The sequence below is a fragment of the Canis lupus genome, chromosome X, assembly GCF_003254725.2.
Source record: "Canis lupus dingo isolate Sandy chromosome X, ASM325472v2, whole genome shotgun sequence".
Classification (NCBI taxonomy): Eukaryota; Metazoa; Chordata; class Mammalia; order Carnivora; family Canidae; genus Canis; species Canis lupus.
Genome location: NC_064281.1, coordinates 8,703,302 through 8,724,902, shown reverse-complemented (window position 1 = coordinate 8,724,902; position 21,601 = coordinate 8,703,302). Strand labels below are relative to the sequence as shown.

General features: G+C 43.2%; 1 protein-coding gene and 1 long non-coding RNA gene across 4 annotated transcripts in view; one reads left to right on the top strand and one right to left on the bottom strand.

Moving 5' to 3' along the window:
- Positions 1-21,601, bottom strand: part of FRMPD4 (FERM and PDZ domain containing 4) — a 566,595-nt gene that overhangs the window by 433,167 nt on the left and 111,827 nt on the right. The gene's annotated exons all lie outside the window — the stretch shown is intronic.
- LOC112652884 (uncharacterized) lies at positions 1,325-8,342 on the top strand. Its single transcript, XR_003131799.3, has 2 exons — positions 1,325-1,617; positions 6,986-8,342. It is a non-coding gene; the product is annotated as an uncharacterized LOC112652884 (long non-coding RNA).

The following is a 21,601-nucleotide window of genomic DNA, read 5'->3' as shown; positions in this document are numbered from 1 at the left end:
AAATATTTAGCCTGGTCACGTGAAGCATCAGGCCTGAATTTTCCTCTACTGAAAACTGGCTTGCTCTGCACCACAGCTCTTCACCTGGAGCTTATTTAGGAGATGGAGGGAAGAGAACAGCTAATTTCCCTAGTAGATTTCGCAGTAGAAACTAGGCTTAATACAACCCAACTGCGTATTTTCCCATCTAAACGTCCCCAATTCAGAACAATTTAAAATAATTGTCTCTGGAAAATTAGTAAAAGAATGCTTTTAAATCAACCAAACAGTAGCTTTAGGCATTCTTCAAGAACGATGGCATAATGAACCATCTCCTGAGATTCAAAAATTCGTTACGTTAAACTAATAGACAAACTCATTAAAGTCTTGTGGGAAAACAAACATACGGTAGCCCACACTTACACCTCACTTAATTCCAATCAACACCTGTTGTGGGGAGATGGATTTATTATCACATGGCATTTTTAGACACATTAATATAGGAGAGAATTGGAATAAAATGTTTGCGGAAAGCAGCTGCAGTGTGAAACAGCAAGCCCCCGTCATGAACGGAGAGCGTGGGGAGTGTCTTGAGCCCCCGTGGCAACACCCAGCCCGGTCCCCCCTCCCGAACCCCGAACCCCGGGCTTCTAAATCCAGCTGCCTACAGAACATTCCCGCTTGCATTTCCAACAGGCACCTCAATCTTGCCTTCTGATCCTTCCCTTTCCAAAGCTGTTTCTCCCAGTCTCGGTAATTGGTCTTTTTCTCCTTTCTGTAATAACTCAGGACAAAAGCTCCGGAGTCACCATGGATTCCTCGCATTCTCTGCCTCCACATCCACTGTCCTGGACCAGGGGAGGCTGTCCCCCACCCTGGCCAGCACATTCACCCAGAATCACACCACTTTTTTTTTTTTTTTTTTTTGGCAGCTACACTTTAACCACAGAAGATGACCAGACCTCAAAGAAAAAGCAAGCCATTAAGGATGTTATCAGGAGTCCTTGCTCAAACCAAGACAGCACAAGAATCTCAAGGCCACAAGCCTCCCGGGTCAGTTCTCAATAAAAGATTGCCAGTGGCAGCCCATGGTGGCAACCCATTCAGGACCCCTCTCACTCTAGAGAGCTCTTTTTTTTCCTTTTTGGTCTCTACCTTCACTGAATAAACTTTCACTTCACCCTTTTGTGTCCACAAGATTCATTCTCTGACTCCGTGAAAGAAGAACCCTGCGATCCTGTGCTTTGGTCCAAGCTGCCTTCGTCCCATCCCTAGGTCATCATGGGGCTTCCCTGCTGTTGTCCTGGCTCCCTTTGTGACTCTCAAAACAGGAGCCAGCATGGGCCCTCAGGAAGAGACATCAACCCATGGCACCCTGACGCCAACCCTCCAATGACTGCATTTCACTCAAAGTCAAAAAAGCCAGTCCTCAAAATGCTGACAAGGCCCTAATGCTTCTGATGCCTCATGTCACCTCGGATCCCATTGCCTGTCACCTCCTCTGGGACTTCCCTCCAGCCACACTTGTCCGCTTGCTAATCTACACCAGGCAACCTCGCCTGTAAGATCACCAGCATCTGGGTTCACCAGGGACTGACAAATTGTCTAGGATGCAAAGACCTTTGGTGCTAAATACCAGTAAGTGTTGGCCAAACCAGGTCACTCTACCTCTCCCTCTTCCAGACACCTTCGCTGGCATGTTTCTTTCCTCCTGTTAGGTCTTAGCACACTACCTGGCTCGAAATCGGACTCCTTCCCACCTCCCACCTATATCCCTCTCCTATCTTCTCCCTTTTTCTCTCAGAGCCCTATCATCATCTACCGTGCTCTACATTTAGTTATTTATTTAGTTTCGTTTCTGACTCCCTCCAATGGAAGATAAACCCATGAGCAGTTTACTAACTACTCTATTCCCAGATCTAGAACAGTGCCTGGCACACAGTAGATGCTCAGTACCTACTGGCTGAATGAAATATTTGTTTATCCTCTATCATAACGTTCCAGGGAATAGTTATAATCCAAGATGACAATATTGTTTCAAGATGACAATCCTGGATCAATGCTATTCCTTAATGATATTATTAAGAACTATAATCAGTAAGATTAGGAAAAATCCACGGCACATATGAAATTTGGTGATTATGGGAGAAAATGGACTTAAAATCTGAGCCAAAGTCTACCTAGAAAGAACTGGCAGAAAGAAAGGCATTTAGTGTGACATAAAGTGCATTTTGCTATTTGTTCTTGCATTTGTATGCATTTAAATCCACTTCTGAAAAGCACATGGAGATTTTTCCCAAACACAATATAAATTAATTATTATAATCTCTCCATCAACACCATCCTCATGACGTAAACAACTCATCCAAATGGGAGGAAGATGTGTAATACATTTTATTGTCATTAAAAACTGGTAGTATATCAGGTACAATGCATATGAGAAACCACAATCACCTCATTTCACCCACAACTGGTTTCATAAGCAAATTTATTTTATTGCAAGGATATACTGACAGAGTCTGTTTTCCTCCCAAATAAATATCTCATTTTAAGAGGCAAATGTTTACTTCATGAAGATAAATGGGAACATTCCTAACAGCTTTCGTTTTTTCCCCCTATTATGAATATTGGCTTTGATTTCACTTTCTGGATATATTTTTCCATCAAGCGTTTGAGGCTTATAAAATTCAGGGCACATGCTGCTCATCAACCAGCACACCACATCCCAGTGTACAGTATCAAGCTCTTTCCACAACAGTGAATATGTAATTGCTATCTGAGCCACCGGCTTCTGCACCACAGGACTCCCCGGACTTGCCCACAGTTCTGCAGGGTAGACCATAATCTGATTCAATACATCGACATAACCAAAAAGGATGGCAATCAAGTCCCCATTCTGCTTGAAACAGAGACTCAAACCATCAAAAGCTAGCATTTGCTATGCCAGCGTTGTCCGAATCTGGGTTCTAAAGCTTGTTTTGAATCCATTTGTAAACTTCCATGGAGAGGTATGTACCTGACCATGAAGCTTAGAGGTACAGCACTCAATCTCATTAGCAGTCCTAGTTTAAAAGCAAATGTACAGGGGGGCCTGAGTGGTGCAGTCGGTTAAGCATATGACCCTTGGTTTGGGCTCAGAGCATGATCTCAGGGTCTTGGGAGTGGAGTCTGCTCAAGATTCTCTCTCCCTCTGCCCCTTCCCACTCATGCTATCTCTCTCTCTCCCTCCCCCTCAAATAAATAAATAAATGCATCTTAAAAAAAAAGGCAAATGTACAAATTGCCGCCCAAGTTTATATATCAGTCTCATGACCTGAAGTCTATTCAAGAGGGAGAAACTTACTCTCAGAGAAATAACAAAATATGGATCCAAGACCTTCACAGCTGAGGCCTAGATTCTGGACTGTAGCAAATTCATCAAAGTTTGGAATATTATCCCAGGAGGTCTTGAGTGCCTGTAGTCCCAATCTCTACAAAGATCCAGGTGCCCAGCACCTCCGTCGAAATAGAGAGTACCTACAGAGACACACAACAGCCCCAGTTCCTGAGCCTTTGGCAGGTCCCAAGGCTTTGTTGACTTCATTCCTGCTAATAGTCTCACAGGATGCGAACTAATTATCACCCTTTTGCACATACAGAAACAGGCTCAGCCCTAATAACTTTCTTCCTCAATTCCTAAGTGGTATAGCTGCAACTTGAAGCCCACTGGTTTATAAGACTCCAACAGGACCACCCCATTGCCAATAATATTGATAATGGTAACGATGACAAAGCTAACCATGCCTAGGGGCCAAACAGGCTTCTGAGAACTCACATGTGTTTAAACTCTTGTGATCCTCAAAACAACCCCAGAAGTGAGACTTTTCATTTCTATTTACAGAATATTAAATTATCTCAAAGAGATTAAGTGACTCATCTAAGGGCACATAGGTGATAAGAGGAAGCTTCTATGCTAAGCCAGGAGTTGTCAAATTTTATCTGTAAAGAGACAGAAAACGTTTTAGGCTTTGTTGGGTCATACGGTCTGTGCAGATACTTCACTCTGCCACTGTAGTCCACGAGCAGCCACAGACATTGCACAAATGCATGGACATGGCTATATGCCAATAAGACTTTATTTTCTGGGCACCTGGGTGGCTCCATTGGTTACATGTCGGCCTTCAGCCCATATCATGATCTCAGGGTCCTGGGATTAAGCCCCACATCCAGCTCCTAGCTCAGCAGGGAGCCTGCTTCTCCCTCTCCCTCTGCTTCTGTTCCCTCTCAAATAAAGAAATAAAATCGTTATAAACAAAAAAACATTATTTTCAAAAAATAGGGGCCATATTTGGTCCACGGGTTGAACTCAGCTCTTATTCTAATCCACTAACTAAAGTGCTTCCTGAAACAATTAGAAGTAGATATAATATCATTCACATGAGCAATGATTGTTTTTCTGATTTCTTTGTCACGTTTTATTAAGCAAACTAAACAAGAGACAAGTTATACTGCTACAAGTTAAAGGAATAAAAATCTAACATTTTGTATTTGTAGTATTATTAATTTCATGATGGAACTATTCTTAAAATAGGTATATTGGCCTTGTAACTTCTGAATATATAAAATGAAAGCCACAATTTTACTGCAGAAGAAAAATGGGGGAATGGCAAATGTCTGGTATATAGAGGATTCAGAAAAGGCACCATGTTCATACTTGCTTGGGAAGGGTTGTTCTGCTATTCTGTTTGCTTTAGGCATGTTTAAAATTTTCTTAAGGAGTTCAAATCATGAAAACCGTACTTGTTGTTGAATACAAAGTGCATGGCACCCAAAGTTCCTTGGGGGGCTCTTGTCTTTCTCCTGACCTCTTGCTGGGATAAGCTGTTCAGCTTTCCTATCACCAAAACAATGCCTGCCAGTCCTTTAGCTTCTGATAGCTTCTTCCTTAAATGTCAAGTCCTGCTGGTAGGCACTTGGGCAGGAAAGTGCACTGGTGGCATTTTAAGAGGATGCAAATCACCAGCTTTTGAAGTCAGAGGTTCTACTAAGCATCAAAACAATGCTGCTTTTTTTTTTTTCTTAAATCAATAACACCCAAGGAATCAGACAAAATTTAGAGCTTTGTATATTTTGCATTCTATGCATGTCATCTTTAATGATTCTGAAATGCTATTTTCATGGATTTTTACTGAGTAAGGCATCTTTTTTTTTCTCCCCTGGGGTGTGAGGGTGACGAACCATCATCTGTGGTCATGTCCAGGCTCAAAATCTCTCCCCAGGTCCTCTGTAAGAAGCTCAGCTCTGATCAGCAAATATTTATTCGGCATCTGCTATGCTCCCAAAACTATCACGTCAGGTCCCGGGACGTACTTCCCTGCCCTCAGGGAACCAACTCTTGGCAGGAGACACAGAAATAGGGATCCCGTATACCATCCTAAGTACAAGGAGAGAGAACCCCAGGGTGTTGGCAGAGCCCAGAGCAGAGCAACCTGAGCCAAGCTTAAACGCAATAGAACAGACACCAGAGTTGCCTTGAAGTGGAAGAGCTAGCTCCATGCAGAAAAGAGGAAAGGGCATCTAGGGAGAAGCACCAGCTTCAGCAAAGGCATAGAGTGGAACAGCGTGGCATATTGGGAGAACAGTGTGCTAGCACTAGAGCATAAGGTACAGCACTAAGGGTAGAACAGGAGGCCAAAGGAGAGGTGTGGAGAGAGGTCCTTCACAGCCTTCTAGGCCACTCAGAGGAGCTTGCATCAGGACCGTAAGGGGTCTCTGATGAGTGAATAGGGAACAAGTGCATACAGCTAGCACTTCAGATAGAACATCTGCTACCGGTGTAGATAATGGATTTGAAGGAGGCAGGATTAGCAATGAGAACATCAAGAGCTCCTGAAATCAAATCCAGTGAGGAATAATGAGACAGAATCAAGCAATGGACGACAGTCAGGAGTTGAGGCAGATGGTTTCAAGTTATATTGATGAGGTACCAATGGTCAAGAGCCACAAGAATTGAGGATTACTGCTGATTTTCTGTCCTGGGCGATTGGGTGGTGTCACCTACTGTGAGAATACAGAAGGAAGGAAAATCTTAGGATGAAATTGGAGAAGTACCCTGGGAAGAGGCTGAGTTTGAGGCATCTGGGACACATGCACTAGGCAACTGAACTTTGCATTCTGCAGCCTTGGGATGGAGATTTCGGTTTCCAAGTCATCAACACACCAGTGCAAGTAAAACCACAAAAGGGATGAGGTCGCTGAGGGAATGCATGTTGACTAAGGACAGAAAGCCAAGGTCACAGCTAGGAAACACCCAAATCCAAGACATAGATATGTCTTGTCTAAACCTACAAGAGTACAAAGTCTCCACGTATAAGTGTAATCGTATGGTATTTATTTTTCTCTGTCTCACTAGTTTTACTCAGCATATTGCTCCCTAGGTCCACTCATGTTGTCGCAAATGGCAAGATCTCATTTTGTTTTATAATGGTTGAGGACTATTCTGTTGTATATACTACTCACCACGTCTTCTTTACCATTCCTCAATCAACAGGCGCTTAGGTTGTTACCATATCTTGGCTATTGTAAATAATACTGCAATAAACACAGGGGTGCATAAATCTTTTAGAATTAGTGTTTTCATTTTCTTTGGGTAAAATACCCAGTGGATGCCAGACAGACTGGTGGGGAGTGGGGAGATGGGCAAAGTAGGTGAAAGAGATTAAGGGGAATAAACTTCGAATTATAAAATAAAGTCACAAGCATGAAAATACAGCCTAGGGAACGCCATCCTTAACACTGTAGTAACGCTGTATGGTGACAGAGGGTGACTACACTAATGGTGGCAAGCATGGTGTAATGAATGTATAGAACTGTCGAATCACAATGTTGTACACCTGAAACCGATATAACACTATATGTCAGTGACACTTCAGTAATAAAAATATTTTGAAAAAAGAGAACAGAGAAGCAATACTCAGAGATGACAATTGAATAGTAAACACTCATTGCTCCTTTGTACCTCCCTTAGGCCTCCCACTACTACCGCACTGATGGCACCCGACACCAGACGTGTGCGGCCTTTGCCCCATCAAGCGATTCTCTGCCATGCCAGCTGTGTGTCCTACAATTTAACTCAAATCTGACACTAGCTGAATGGAGACAGCATCACATCCCACAGGTCAAGACTCCCAGACTTCCCCCTCCCCCTCCTGCAGACACCAGCTGCAAGTCCAGCTGGTCACCTGTGCCCTGGCCAACCAGCTGCAGATCTGAGGTGCCCACGAACCCCTCCCTCCCTCAGGTTTGATTAATTTACTAGAGTGCTTCACAGAACTCAGGAAAACAGTTTACCTCCCACATGATCAGTGTTTTCATGAAAGGCTACAACTCAAGAAACGGATGAGATGAAGAAGACAGGGTATGTGGGAAGGGTGGGGAGCCATGCTTTCTCCAGGCACACCCCTCTCCCTGCACCTCCACGTGTTCACTGGCCCGAAAGTTCCCAAACCTCTTACACTTGAGACTTTTCTGGAGGCTTCACCATGTAGTCATATCACCCATTAACTCAACTTGCAGCCTCTGTATGGAGAGCCAGGAGTAGGGCTGCAAATTCTAAGCTTCTCATCGTGGTTTGGTGTTTCTGACAACAGTCCGCATCCAGTCACTGGAATGTCTCTTGGTAACCAAGAGACATTCCAAGAGACATTCCAATCACCCAGGAAACTCCATGGGATTCAGGGACTCGGTGCCGGAATCAGGGATAGACATCAATGTACATATTATCTGTTATTTCATCAAACCCCAAGAGAGTTAGAGGTGGGGGCACAGAAATAAAATGTCCTGCAAGGAGAGTGTCATGTGCTAAGAGACATAATCCCTCCTTGGCAAGGCTCTTGGGAGGAGAGTCTGAGATAACAGCCTTGAAGCACACTGCCTAATGCCTGGCAAGGTACTCAGTGCCTGGTAGCCACCATCTTCCACGTCCTCATCAACATCAAGACCCTGGAGAAGGTGAGAGGGAACGGAATCAGGAAGACAGAAGGAGGGGTAACTTCAAAAAATAAAGGGACACCTTCTCTCAAACTGGAGGGAAGCACATATGGAGGTTTTTCTACGTAGAAAAGATCACAAGAGAATAAGCAACAATCACTGACATCTATTATGGCCGCCAGCACAGTGCAAGATAATTATAAGTGTTTTCTCATGTACTCCTTAAAATAGTTCTTCAAAGGTACATGAAGCAAGCATTAGGATTTCCTTTGTTTCAGGTGAAGAAATGACTCAGAGCCTAAGCTCTTTTCCAAAGTCATAAAGTTATTTATTAACAGAATCAAGACCAGAACCCAGGTTCATTTAACTAAAAAAAAAAAAAAAGAAGAACAAAATCTCATGTTCTTTCTAACACAGCTGGCAGATTAGAAGGGGCCTCTCACCTAATTTTGTTTACCCTAACTCTTCTCATGCTTCAGTGGGCAAAAACCAGAAGAAGAAAAAGAAATATATCAAAGCAAATGAAAGATTTATTCTGACTTCCATGAAGCTGGAAATAGCAAGATAATAAAATAACAAGAAAAGGCTTTGGCCCCAAGCATCAAGACACTGAAAATGATTCAAGAATCAAAGCATGACCCTTTTTTTGGTGTTAGGGTGCATAGGAAGGAGTAAATCACATACCTACAATTTGTAAGGTGGTAGAAAAAGAAAAAACAAAACAAAACAAAAAAACAAACCACAAGTGTGATAAAACCTAAAATCACAGTTTCAACCAAGAGACTGCCCTCATCTCGGCATGTGGGTCTTGAGGATTTGTAAAGAAAGGTCATAAAGCCAAATGTTGGTGAAACGGAATGACTTGTAAGCACCAAACAATTATAGCAGAAAGAAAATGAAAATGTTGGCAAGAGATACCACAGCAGTAAACCAAGTAAGAAACATCTAGGATGAAGAGTCATTTCAAGTAGTATGATAATTAAAATTTAAATGAGAAACCGGATGGTATTTCTAACACTTGGCAGTGAACATCTTTACTGGGAAATATTTTTACAGAGTTACCACACCTCGGTCATTAAATAAATGAGAACACTGAGATAACAATTTGATTTCATCAACAGTAGTGGAACAAAGATTCAGGGAATTAGGAAGAATTGTGGGATAACCTACAATATCAAAGTACACTGGTGTGCCACGAAAGGGTTATAAGTGTGCAGAGATATTTAACTGGATTCTTTTCTTTTTTTGAAAGATTTTATTTATTTACTGGAGAAAGAGCCCAGAGGGAGAGGAAGAAGCAGACTCCTTGCTGAGCAGGGAGCCTGCCCCAGTGGAGCTCAATCCCAGGACCCTGAGATCATGACCTGAGCCAAAGGCAGACGCTTACCCAACTGAGCCACCCAGGCGCCCCCTTAAGTGGGGAGTCTTAACCAGATTTTTAACCAGAAGAAGTGGCCTAGGACAGTTGGAACCTCTGGATCTGTACTTTCTGCCACAAATAACCTCACCCAATTACTAGATTCTGCATTGGTCCTGACATAAAAAGCTAGAAGGCTAGAGGTATACGCAAATAGAGGTGCTGCCATCATGAATAGGACTTTATGAACAGGTTACTTTTACAGAACCTGCTTATGACTTTTCCTGGTTATAGGCCTTCGAGATCATCTCCGCTACAAGGTTAATCAAGAACACCCACCATGGACGCCCGGGTGGCTCAGAGGTTTAGCGCGGGCCTTTGGCCCAGGGCATGATCCTGGAGTCCTGGGATCGAGTCCCGTGTCAGATTCCCTGAGTGGAGCCTACTTCTCCCTCTGCCTCTCTCTCTCTCTCTCTCTGTGTGCCTCATGAATAAATAAATAAAATCTTAAAAAAAAAAAAAAAAAACACCTACCATGAGGGCTCAAGGCTTACAGTCACTCAGTCATGCTTGATTAGGTTCAAACCTTGGCCTCACCCCCCAGGTAGTGATTGATTAGCACAGGTCCCAGTTACCTACTCACGGACCTAACTAGTGTACAGGAAATCCTGGCTGGATTCCTGGGGCATAGGCTCTGGTTGTGTGTAGCTGGTGGTATAGGGACCTAGTCTATCATCTTTGTTCTACCTTCCTCTCCTATTTCTGGGGAAGGGGAGTGGGTAGGGCAGCGACACCTCTGGATGAAACATGGAAAGCATCTGAGATTTGTGTTATAAACATCCCCATGGAGCTTGTCAGGAGCACTCCAGGAGTTTGAGTTAGAAATCCACAAAAGCCAACCACCTCAGAAATCTCATTTATTACCTGCCCACATATCATGCTATGGGGCCTTCCCATAGAGTGATGGTCAAGCACATGTAATTATAACTGGCCACCTGCCCTTGGTATTGGCATCCAACCTCTAGATCTAGCCTGTGCACCTAGCAATGTCAGGTTGCTGATCTGGCCCACGAAAATAGGACTTGGCTTTCAGCTTCAAGAACCAAGTCCCAGGGGATCCCTGGGTGGCTCAGCCGTTGAGCGCCTGCCTTCGGCCCAGGGCGTGATCCTAGAGTCCCGGGATTGAGTCCCACATCGGGCTCCCTGCATGGAGCCTGCTTCTCCCTCTGCCCGTGTCTCTGCCCCTCTCTCCCTCCCTCTCCCTCTCTCTTTCTCTCTCATGAATAAATACATAAGATTAAAAAAAAAAAAAAAAGAACCAAGTCCCCACAACACAGGCAATGCCTGCATCAGTACCACTACCCGTGGTTTTGCCCTTTGTCCAGCCCTCTACATCCATTGCACAAAATAAAGTCAACAGTATAAACACCCACATGCAGCATTGCCATTCTGGTGGACACCAAAGCAAGAAAGAGGCTTCTTTCCTCTATCTGCAAACTTGCTACCTTAATGAATAGGCATACAATTGCATGGCCAAGTTCTCCCTTTTAACTACCCTGGAGAATAACACTTCATTTTGCATACCTAAATACTGTAATTTTTTAAACTTACAAAGTACTTAAGAATAAACAGAAACAGTATAAATATATATCCATTGAATATCTGAATTCTTTAAAGGAAAGCCTGAGTTACCACAGAAATCCAATTGAATTGAATTGCTATTCCAGAAACACAGTGCTTCATAAAATATTTCCTGAACTCTGTAAACAGAGATAATACAGCAGTTGATAAATCCTGGCCTATAATCTGACAATATTTCTTCCTTAAGATTCTAACCATAAAGTTGTCCTATACCCCCCTAATCGTGCCACCCCCACACAAGGTTCTCTTGGCAAATAGGACTTGGGCCAAAACAAAACTCTATCTTTCCCCTTATTCAAGTTGAGAAAACTCTGACAATCCTCCTTTGTCCCTCTGCCTTGTGCCTAGATGCCATCACCTGTCCCAGCCAGGCCCCTTTTCATGACCTGTGTGCTGGTCATCCCATATCGTATCCCTCGTCCCACTTTCTTTTCTGAGCTCAAGACCCAATATTGGATGCAATAGAAGTTACCTAACATCAAAATTGTTGCTTACTTCTGCTTTAATTTTATGTAAAGGAGAAAATGAAGTGCTTTCAGCTCCATCCCAGGAAGGATAACACTGAATCTGCCTGCCTGTGGTGGTCCTAGGCTGTAGCAGGATGGGGCCTAGATCTCAGCGCAGGGGAAGCTACTGAAGAGTCTTGGGAAAGGTAAGAGTAAGGATGGAGCTAAAAGCGCTGTGATGGGCTGGCTCAGTCGCTGGAGTGTGCCACTCTTGATATCAAGGTTGTGGGTTTGAGCCCCACGTTGGGTGTAGAGGTCACTTAAAAATAATAAAATATTAAAAATAAATTAAAAAATAAAAGTACTATGATGTAAGGAGTATGAGAAACTGACTCCCAGAAGAGTGTGCAGGAAGGATCCAGAGAGCAGTGACACAGAGGGTCTTGAAGAAGAAAGACACGGCTGAACAATCAGGTAGGAAGGCAGAAAAACAAGGGGGTTAGAAAACAATTGATCTAATGTAAAGTCTTCAAGTTTGCTAAATAAATGCTTTGTGTAAATCATTACTGTTAATGTTATCGATAAAGTGGGACTCTTCCACACTTGAGACCACATAGAAGGGGAGCAAGAGAAAACAAATAGACAATCACTCTCGTGAACGAATTTAGTGGAAGTAGAAACTCGGAGGGAAACTCAGTAAGATGAGCAGGACACAATTTGCATGCCTGCTTCCTCCCTACCTCCTGCCCTGCCATCAGGAATCCCAGAGATGGGAAGGAAGGGCAGCAGCCTCCAACTGGGCCTTAATTAGGGTCCCACGTAATTTCATCTGGATCCCAAAAGTGAGTTGCCTCAGATGTCTTCCACGTTATACGAGTATGTTCCACTGCCCACTGGATATCTTCGCTGTGCGTCTCACAGACACGCATCTTGTCATCAGTCTCAGAACTAAACTAATGGTCTTGTCCCCAAACCTGTTTCCTCTCCTGCAAAAAGGCACCACCATCTGCCTAGGGTGCTCATCGTGGCCTCCCGGCTAGACTTTTACTCCCCACATCCCATAAGTCGTAAGAGTTCTGTCAATTCTAACATTTTGTTTCTCTACTTTCTGTACTTCTCTTCCTCCAAAACCTAAATCATTTCTACGAACCTACAACCTGGCTCTTTACAGCCACTCTCTTGACCTTGCCTAATCTAGTCTTTTCCAAGAAAAACCATACCAGCATATTTTCTATGTTTTATTTATATTCTATACAATATTCTATACTGTGTGTACACACAGACACACACACACACACACACACACACACACATTCTGACTCTGCACTTACAACACTGAACTGATGGGGAACCTGGACTTACTCCATGGTGAACCTCCCTTTCTGGAAGAAAAACTTATTTACATGCTCTCCTGATAATATTACGTTGTTCCTGTAGCACACTCTCTAGTTGTTATCTCCTAGTAGAAAATCTCTTGTGCTTTGTTTGCTAGAAAAAAATCTTTTACTTCAACTCATCCTTGAGAAAGTGTTTCTGGACATAATTATTGGTATGGAGTGCCTCCCTCCCTCCATCTGTCTCCACCCCCCCAGCACTCAGAAGATATTATTACACTACACACACATGTTCCAATTACTTTAACTAAAAATATGCTTGGAATAATTCTGTCCATTTGAAAAAAGATCATCTTCATTTTTATAGGAGAAGTAGCATCAATAATTAATATCCATTGCTTTTAGTAGAGGGTAATGACATTATATGCAGTCTATTTGACTTCAAGACACAGCTTCTTAACTAGACTCATAGAAATCACAAGGGTATAAAATTCATGACACTTTAAAAATACCTTATTAAGAACATTGACTGTGTTTTAATTATAAGGACCACAAATGATTATGAAAATTAAGATGAAATATTCATAGAAGTCAGGGAGAGGTAGATTTTACCCGAAGCTTTCTAGAATATCTTCATTAAGTGGGAAACACCTCTAGTGATGGACAACTCTCTCGCTGTTTACAGCTGAGCTGTAACAAAGCACATCCTTGGTTAACTGTAGCTCTCCTCCTCCAATTTTTGTTCTACCTTCCAGAAGTCCCAGCTAGAAGCCTATACCTTCATCCAGATCATAAACCCCCCAGACCTGGAAGAACTTTCCTCTACTGCCGAATGTCTTGCTTTTATCTGCACTTTGCCTCAAACAAACAAACAAAAAATAGAGACCCCTTACGTGATATGACATTATTTTGTGTCTTTCCCACTCCAACTGTTCTGTCCTCTGGATGTTCTCACAGATAGCTGAGGTCTCCCAGATCTGGCAGCCTTAAGCCCTCCAGGAATCTCAAATATAATTTGAAGTCCTTTATATATTATTCAAAGTCCTATTTATAAATAGATTCCCTACCCTTGAACGTCCTACCTAAACTAGTGAGATACAGTCACTTTTTCTCTGTTACGCATTAAAGGCTTGACTCACACGTGCCCTCCAACATCAGTCTGACCAGGTGAGATTTCTGTGCTTTGATATACTGAACACACCTGAGTTTTTTTCCTCCCAGTACATATGGTTTCCCATATGTCTGATCTTAATTTCTTTGGGAGTAATTAACACATACATAAATTCAATCATATGTAAATTTATGCACATGACCTTCACATTTTCCATGTGACATTTTCGAATTCACAGATTCAAGAGCTTCTGCGAACACCATCATCTACAATCTCTTTCATTTCCTCTAGCTAAGGTAGAAGAATCAATACCAGAGATTGGAATCATCTGAAATGAAGGATCTCATTTATTGAAATATTATTATTGCTTGTGGCATTCAAAGAATGCTTAGAGGACACACTCTTACTGTGTTATCTTATACCTCTTTCCTTAGTAACAGACTATTTCTCATTTCTTAAGATCTCATGTCCATTTTCATACTTGGAATCCAATGTACTCAATGGCCCAAGCAAACACATCTCCAAAATGCCGGGCCACTGGATGCCTAGAAGTTGTACCCCAGGTAAAGCAGTGCCTTGCTAGTCCAGATTCCTGGGTGCTGGTCACAGACCACAGCAAACTGCATAACTTCACACACAGTCACTAGCTTTTCTGAGCCCATCTGTTTACACCTACAAAATGGGTACACGTACTGCTGTGCTGCTCTGTCTCGGAAAACTTCCGAGTTGTGCTATAGAGAATTATCTAAGCCTACGGATTTCTCTGAATCTTAAGAACAGGGTTTTCTATACAGCTAACATTTATTGAGGGTTTACTATGTGCCACGAACAAATGTTTGTGAGTATTATTTCTTTTAAGCTTCACACCAACTTTATGAGTTTGCTTCTATTTTTCCTCCATTTTGCAAAGAAAGTGAAGTTCAGAGACGTTGGCCACTTTGCCCAAAGTTCCACAGCTAGTAATGGAAAAGCTGGAAGTGCAATCAAGGCTTTCTTTTTCTTGTCTACAGCTTCTGCCCTCAACCTTCAGCCACACAGCCACGCGTAACTCGGCATTGTTGGGGTCAGTGCTTATTAGCTCTATTTTAGTCCCCAAATACATGTGTTGGCCGACTATCTGAGACGAGGTTCTCCAGAAGCAAATACTGAAAGGAGGGCTTGCATGCAAGTGACCATAAAGGCAGTACTCCCTAGGAACATGTGGTGAGGAGGGAGGCGAGGCCGAGAAGGAGAGCCCCCAGGAGAGCCTCCCTGGGTTATTACAGGTAACGTCAGCCTCATTCCCACAGGAGACTCTGGAGTGTGCGTTACACCCACCTGTCAGTCATTGGTCAAGAGCTACATGTTCGCATGTAGGGAAATAAACTCCCAGCTACTCCCAGCTTTCTGTTCAATCAAGCCATGTGGGTTCAAAGTGGGCCCTAGGGCCAAAGAGAAAATCACCAAGGAAGGGTTAAAGGAAGGGCACCTGGCTGGCTCAGCTGGTGGAATGTGGGACTCTTCATCTCAGGGTTGTGAGTTCAAGCCCCACGTTGGGTGCAGAGTACTTTAAGAAAAATTTTAAAGTCTCAAAAAGGAAGACAGGGAGGGAAGAAAGGGTTAAAAGAAAGCACAAAAAACAGTCAACAGTCTAGTAAGGGACCAGCAGACCCTGACATTGTCTGTCCTACCTGGAACCACACCATTCTCCCAGCTTCCCTGTGGATGACACCTGCTCCTTGCTCTTTCATCAGGCAGGTCTCCTAGGTCTTCAAGGGAACTGGCAGAGACTGTGACTCACTCATTAAAGGGCATTTCCGAACATCAGGCAATTTTACCCCATCTTAAATGCCATTAGTAATGTTTGGCATTGTTATTCTTTTCATGGCAGATCAGCACTCCCACTGAGGCCAGTTTTATTTTATTTTTTTAAAGAGATTTTATTTATTTATTCATAGAGACACAGAGAGAGAATGAGAGGCAGAGACACAGGCAGAAGGAGAAGCAGGCTCCATGCAGAGAGCCCGACATGGGACTCGATCCGGGTCTCCAGGATCACTCCCTCGGCTGCAGGCGGTGCTAAACCACTGCGCCACCAGGGCTGCCCTGAGGCCAGTTTTAAGCAGGGGGGGCAGCAAAACTGTAGCTGGGTGCTTTGATGACCGGCCAGAAGACAACGGGAGGGTAGGCCTGGAGCCTAGCTGGACTCTCCAGGAGCAAAGGCCTCTCCCTCCAGCAGGGGCCGGCAGGAGCAAGACAACAGAATGGTGAAGGTCAAGGAGCCCTTGGTCAACAGAGCTCTGAGTGGGGATATCTGACCTGAATCATGAACTAAGTACAGCATAGACTTTCTGGATTGTCCATCTGCCATTCCACAGCCCTCACGCTAGAGGCACTGCTTCATCCAACCCTGCTAGTTTAGTTTTTTTTTTTTTTAATGTTTTGTTTTAAATATTTTATTTATTTATTCACAATAGACAGAGAGAGAGAGAGAGAGAGACACAGGCAGAGGGAGAAGCAGGCTCCTTGCCGGGAGCCCGACGCGGGACTCGATCCTGGGACTCCAGGATCACACCCTGGGTCAAAGGCAGGTGCTAAACCGCTGAGACACCCAGGGATCCCCATTTTGTTTTGTTTTGAAGTAGGCCTCCCGCTCAGTGTGGAGCCGAACTCGGGGCTTGAACTCATGACCCTGGGATTGAGACCTGAGCTGAGATCAGGAGTTGGACGCTTGACCACCGACCCCCTGAGCCACCCAGGGGCCCCTAAGTTTTGTTTCTTTTTTAATTAAGGCAATCAGCACTTTGGCCTGTGAACTGGCAGGACCATTTGCTTGAGAATTAGGGAAGCAAAAGTTTGTATTTGTGCTTTTTGATACTGATCTCTCTTTTTTTTAAAAAAGATTTTATTTATTTATTCATGAGAGACACAGAGAGAGAGAGAGAGAGAGAGAGAGAGGCAGAGACACAGGCAGAGAGAGAAGCAGGCTCCATGCAGGGAGCCCGATGTGGAACTCGATCCCGGGACTTCAAGATCACACCCTGAGCCAAAGGCAGATGCTCAACTGCCAAGCCACCCAGGCATCCCCTGATCTCCTTTTAAAAGCAGTTTATGCCAAAGTAAAAATCTGACAGCATAAAGACACTAAATTAATTTCAATGAATTTTAATTTTCACTATACTTTAGTGAAATCTTTTTTTTTAAAGATTTTATTTATTTATTCGTGAGACACAGAGAGAGAGGCAGAGACCCAGTCAGAGGGAGAAGCAGGCTCCATGCAGGGAGCCCGATGCAGGAGTCGATCCTGGGTCTCCAGGATCAGGCTCCGGGCTGAAGGTGGTGCTAAACTGCTGAGCCACCTGGGCTGCCCTACTTTAGTGAAATCTTAATTTTCTTTCTCTGGGGTACTCAATTTGACTCATACAGAAACTATCCACTTAAGAGATTTCTATGTTATGCTTTCCTCTATGACATTAATTCTATAATATACCCCACAACCTCCCCAAAGATATACTCCCTTTCCAGTGTGAATCAGCAGTGAATCCTGCCAAAGAAACATCTGGTCAACCCTGGAAGTCTGATTTTATAGTGGAGGACTCACATATGGTATTCTCAAGAAAAGTACCTTAAGAATGCATAAGATGCTATAACCTACTCATTAGAAGTTTAGGTATGTTTAGTGATCATATTAGTCTATTTTGCTCTGAAAATCATCATTGCCAAATGAAAATGTTAAGGAAAACAACTCTCAAACCTCATTTAGGGGTGGCAGAGGACCTGGGTAAATGCCCAATTATACTTCACTCCATGGACAAACAGCTTCCAGTTGGTATCACAGTGTGTTCCTGAAAATTAAGTCACTAAGCAAATCTCCCTCCCAGAATAATATCACAAGGGACCTTTAGCACATACACACACACAAATCCTTTTATGTCTTTTATAACTACTATATCTAAAAATTTGAGCAGGATAAAATTAACATATATGTATGTGTAATATATTTAAATTTTTAAGCAGGATAAAATTCACATATATATATATGATCAACATTAAGTTAAACTTAAATATGGTTACTCTGCCCAATAAAAACTATATTCTAAACTAAGTCCTACAAAATGAGCAGACTGATGTACACAAGGGGATCAGCATATCGATACTCACCATATACAGAACTGCAAAATGCAACTTGACTGGTATGGGGGTTTTTGCCCTAAAATCAACATACCCATTTTAACCACGATTAAGTAACTCAGTAATAATACCTTTTTTGGTCTTCTTGATGACTTAGGAAAGTTTTTTTGAGGGGATGATTTGAATGTCTTAGGTCTCTGTAAAAACTGTGCAAATGGTCTTTCTCAGTACATTTCCAGTTATTAAGCAGACACTTTCAGAAGCATCCCACTTTCCTTGGAGGTCCACCAAACAGAGAAAATAGCCAATAAATGTGCTAGGATGGCGCTTCTGGCTGCAGAAAGCATCATTAAATACGAAGCAAATCGCTCTTCCCCACTCCTCTCCATCCAGCTGCTGCTCCAAGGCACCAGTGCCCAGCAATGGCCCCAGGAAACAAGGGCTCATCTTTTTGGGTTATCCTTCTTGTCCTATTGACTGTCAGCCAACCCTGCCCACACTTCCCCAGTCAAGTCCTGCTGCCCCACTAAATATAACTGGTAAAGTTAACACCAGCTTTTTTCTATGAGACCTTTTTGGACCTGTGTCTTACACAAAAACCAAACTCCAGGTACCCATGCTTCCCTCTACCTTCCCCAGATTTTCCTGACAAAATCTGACACTACAAGGGACCTACACTATGCCCCTCGAAATGCCTTTTATGCCATTCGTGCCTACTATGTTTAAAATTTTGAATAGAAGAATATATTCAAATACCTAGAGCATCATACGATGTGACATAAAACCGAGCACATGCAGTCATCAAAATCAAATACATGAGGATTCTAGAAAATACCTGTATCTTGTATGCACAAAAATGCTATGATCACTATGATTCCAATGGGTTTGTTTTCTTAATATATGTATGTAACTTAAAAAAAAAAAAAAAGACTAAAAGGACAGACACCAGGGGCTCCTGTGTGGCTCAGTGGTTGAGCGTCTGCCTTTGGTTCAGGTCACGATCCCGCGGTCTTGGGATCGAGTCCCACGTCGGGCTCCCCACAGGGAGCCTGCTTCTCCCTCTGCCTATGTCTCTGCCTCTCTCTGTGTGTCTCTCATGAATAAATGAATGAAATCTTTTTTTTTAATTAAAATAAATAAATGGACAGACACCAAAATGTCACCAGTGATTAGGACTGAGCAGTGGAATTATGGGTAATTGGCTCTATTGTTTGTTGTTTTCCATTGTTTCCAAATTTGCTACAGTATAATTACACAAAGAGTACATTTTCAATAGTAATTTCATAGCTGTTAAACATAAAATAGATAAGACCCTTAATGACTTTTCCCAGAATTTGGAAGGTGGTCAACATGTAACAGAATACCTTAATATTTCCCTCAGAAACCAAGAAATCAAGGACCAGGTTAGTCAACTGCACTCTATAAGGACTATCACAGTAGCTCTTGTGAAAAGTGCCATAGCAAGGGCATATCTGATGGCGAATAAATATGTCATGATCTCCTATAAGAGGAGTACGAGGAAGAGCTTCTTCTGCTTTTGTTTGCAATAAGTGAAGCTTGAAACTGGAAAGAGCTGCCTATCCCGAAAATTACTGAGTGTCAGCAGCTGGAATGATTATACTTTGTATTACCACCACCCCCGAATTGCAATAAAGCTCAAACTGACGTATCTCAGTTTCTTAGAATTTCACGTCTCCAACACTGTTTCTGTGACTTCCGCGGAACAATACATGCCACGAAAGACTATGCCTTTCCATGTCAGGCGGAGGCAGAGAAGGAAGAGTATTAGTGATCACTTGGGGCAGTTGGGGTGCAGCTAGAAGGACTCTCTTGACATTTCACAATAACCTTCAACACCAGGCTACAATCCAAGAGACCAGAGTGGCATTCCTGTCTGGTTTATAGCAAGCTGTGTGATCTTGTTCAAGTTACATAATCTCCTTGTTGTCTCAGCTTCCTCTTCCATAACCTTACCTATTGGAGAAAATCCCTGTTAAATCTCAAAAAAAGACGAAGTGACAAATAGTAGTGCTACAAATGGTTCCTTTCTTTCTTTTCTTTTTTTTCTAACAGATCAGTTCATTTAACAAGCTCCTCTTCTAAAATGCAGTATGTTGAGGGGTGCCTGCAAGGCTCAGTTAAGCATCCTTGATCTCGAGGTCTTGAGTTCAAGCCCCACGTTGGGCTCCATCCTGGGTGTGGAGCCCCTCCACCACCCCCCCCCAAAAAAAAAGATGGCTTTGGGGCATCTAGGTGGCTCAGTTGGTTAAGCCTCTGGCTTATAATTTCAACCCAAGTCATGATCTCCTGGGTGATCTCCTGAGTCATGGGATCAAGCCCCAGGGCAAGCTCTATGCTGTGCAGGGAGTCTGCTTGAGATTCCCTCTACCTCAATAAATAAAAATTTAAAAAAAAAAAAAAAAAAAGAAGGTGGGATCCCTGGGTGGCGCAGTGGTTTGGCGCCTGCCTTTGGCCCAGGGCGCGATCCTGGAGACCCGGGATGGAATCCCACGTCGGGCTCCCAGTGCATGGAGCCTGCTTCTCCCTCTGCCTGTGTCTCTGCCTCTCTCTCTCTGTGACTATCATAAATAAATAAAAATTAAAAAAAAAGAGATTCCCTCTACCTCTTCCCCCCACTCACATGCTCGCTCACTCTCCCTCTCATAAATAAGTAAATCCTTTTATAAATGTAGTATATTAGGAATGCCTGGGTGGCTCAGCAGTTGAGTGTCTGCCTTTGGCTCAGAGGGTGATCCCGGGCTCCCAGGATCAAGTCCCACATCGGGCTCCCAGCAGGGAGCCTGTTTCTCTCTCTGCCTGTGTCTCTGCCTCTGTGTGTCTCATGAATAAATAAATAAATAAATAAAATCTTTTAAAAATAAATGTAGTACATTGGTCTGAATTCAGCACATGGCACATTCATGTAATAGTGTGAACCACTTTAAAGAAATCATACCCTTTTCTATGTGGGTCATGGCTTAGTGGGAAAAGAACACGGATTTTGGAGCAGGTATTTCAGTGGAGGGCACTGGGGGATGCATCACCAGTGTGATGCTTTCAGACCTCCAGATGGTAGCATGGACTCCCCAGTAGCTGGAAGCCATTAGAGAAGAAGTTCTCAACTGGGAAGGATTTTGCTCCTTCCTTGTCCCCAGGGAACATCTAACAAGGTCTGGAGATATTTTTGGTGGCCATCAACTGGGAGGGGACCCTACTGACATCCACTAGGTAGAAGCCAGGGATGCTGCTAAACGGCCTACCGTGCACAGGGCAGCTCCCACGAGAAAGAGCTATCCTGCCCTAAATGTCATTAGTGCTGAGGTTGAAAATCCTTGCTCTGGAGATAAAGAAGTGGAGAGAGAAAGAGTGAGACAAGAAAAATCAAATTCCACCTACTCTGCAAATCCCCTTAAGAGTCCAGTTGGCACCAATGGCTGGTCCATTAGACCAAAAAATTTTCTCCTAGACTTATGAGTTGCCAACACTTCTGGCTTTAAATCACAGACTTAGGGTGATAGAAATCTGGTCTCTCAATTTTTCATCTCCTCCTTTTAAAAGTATAAGAACCCCATCTGTTGGCAGATGTAATGGTTCTCTATGGACATCATGTTAATGTAAAGCAAGACCTTAATTTTAAGGTATCCAGGAAAGATTA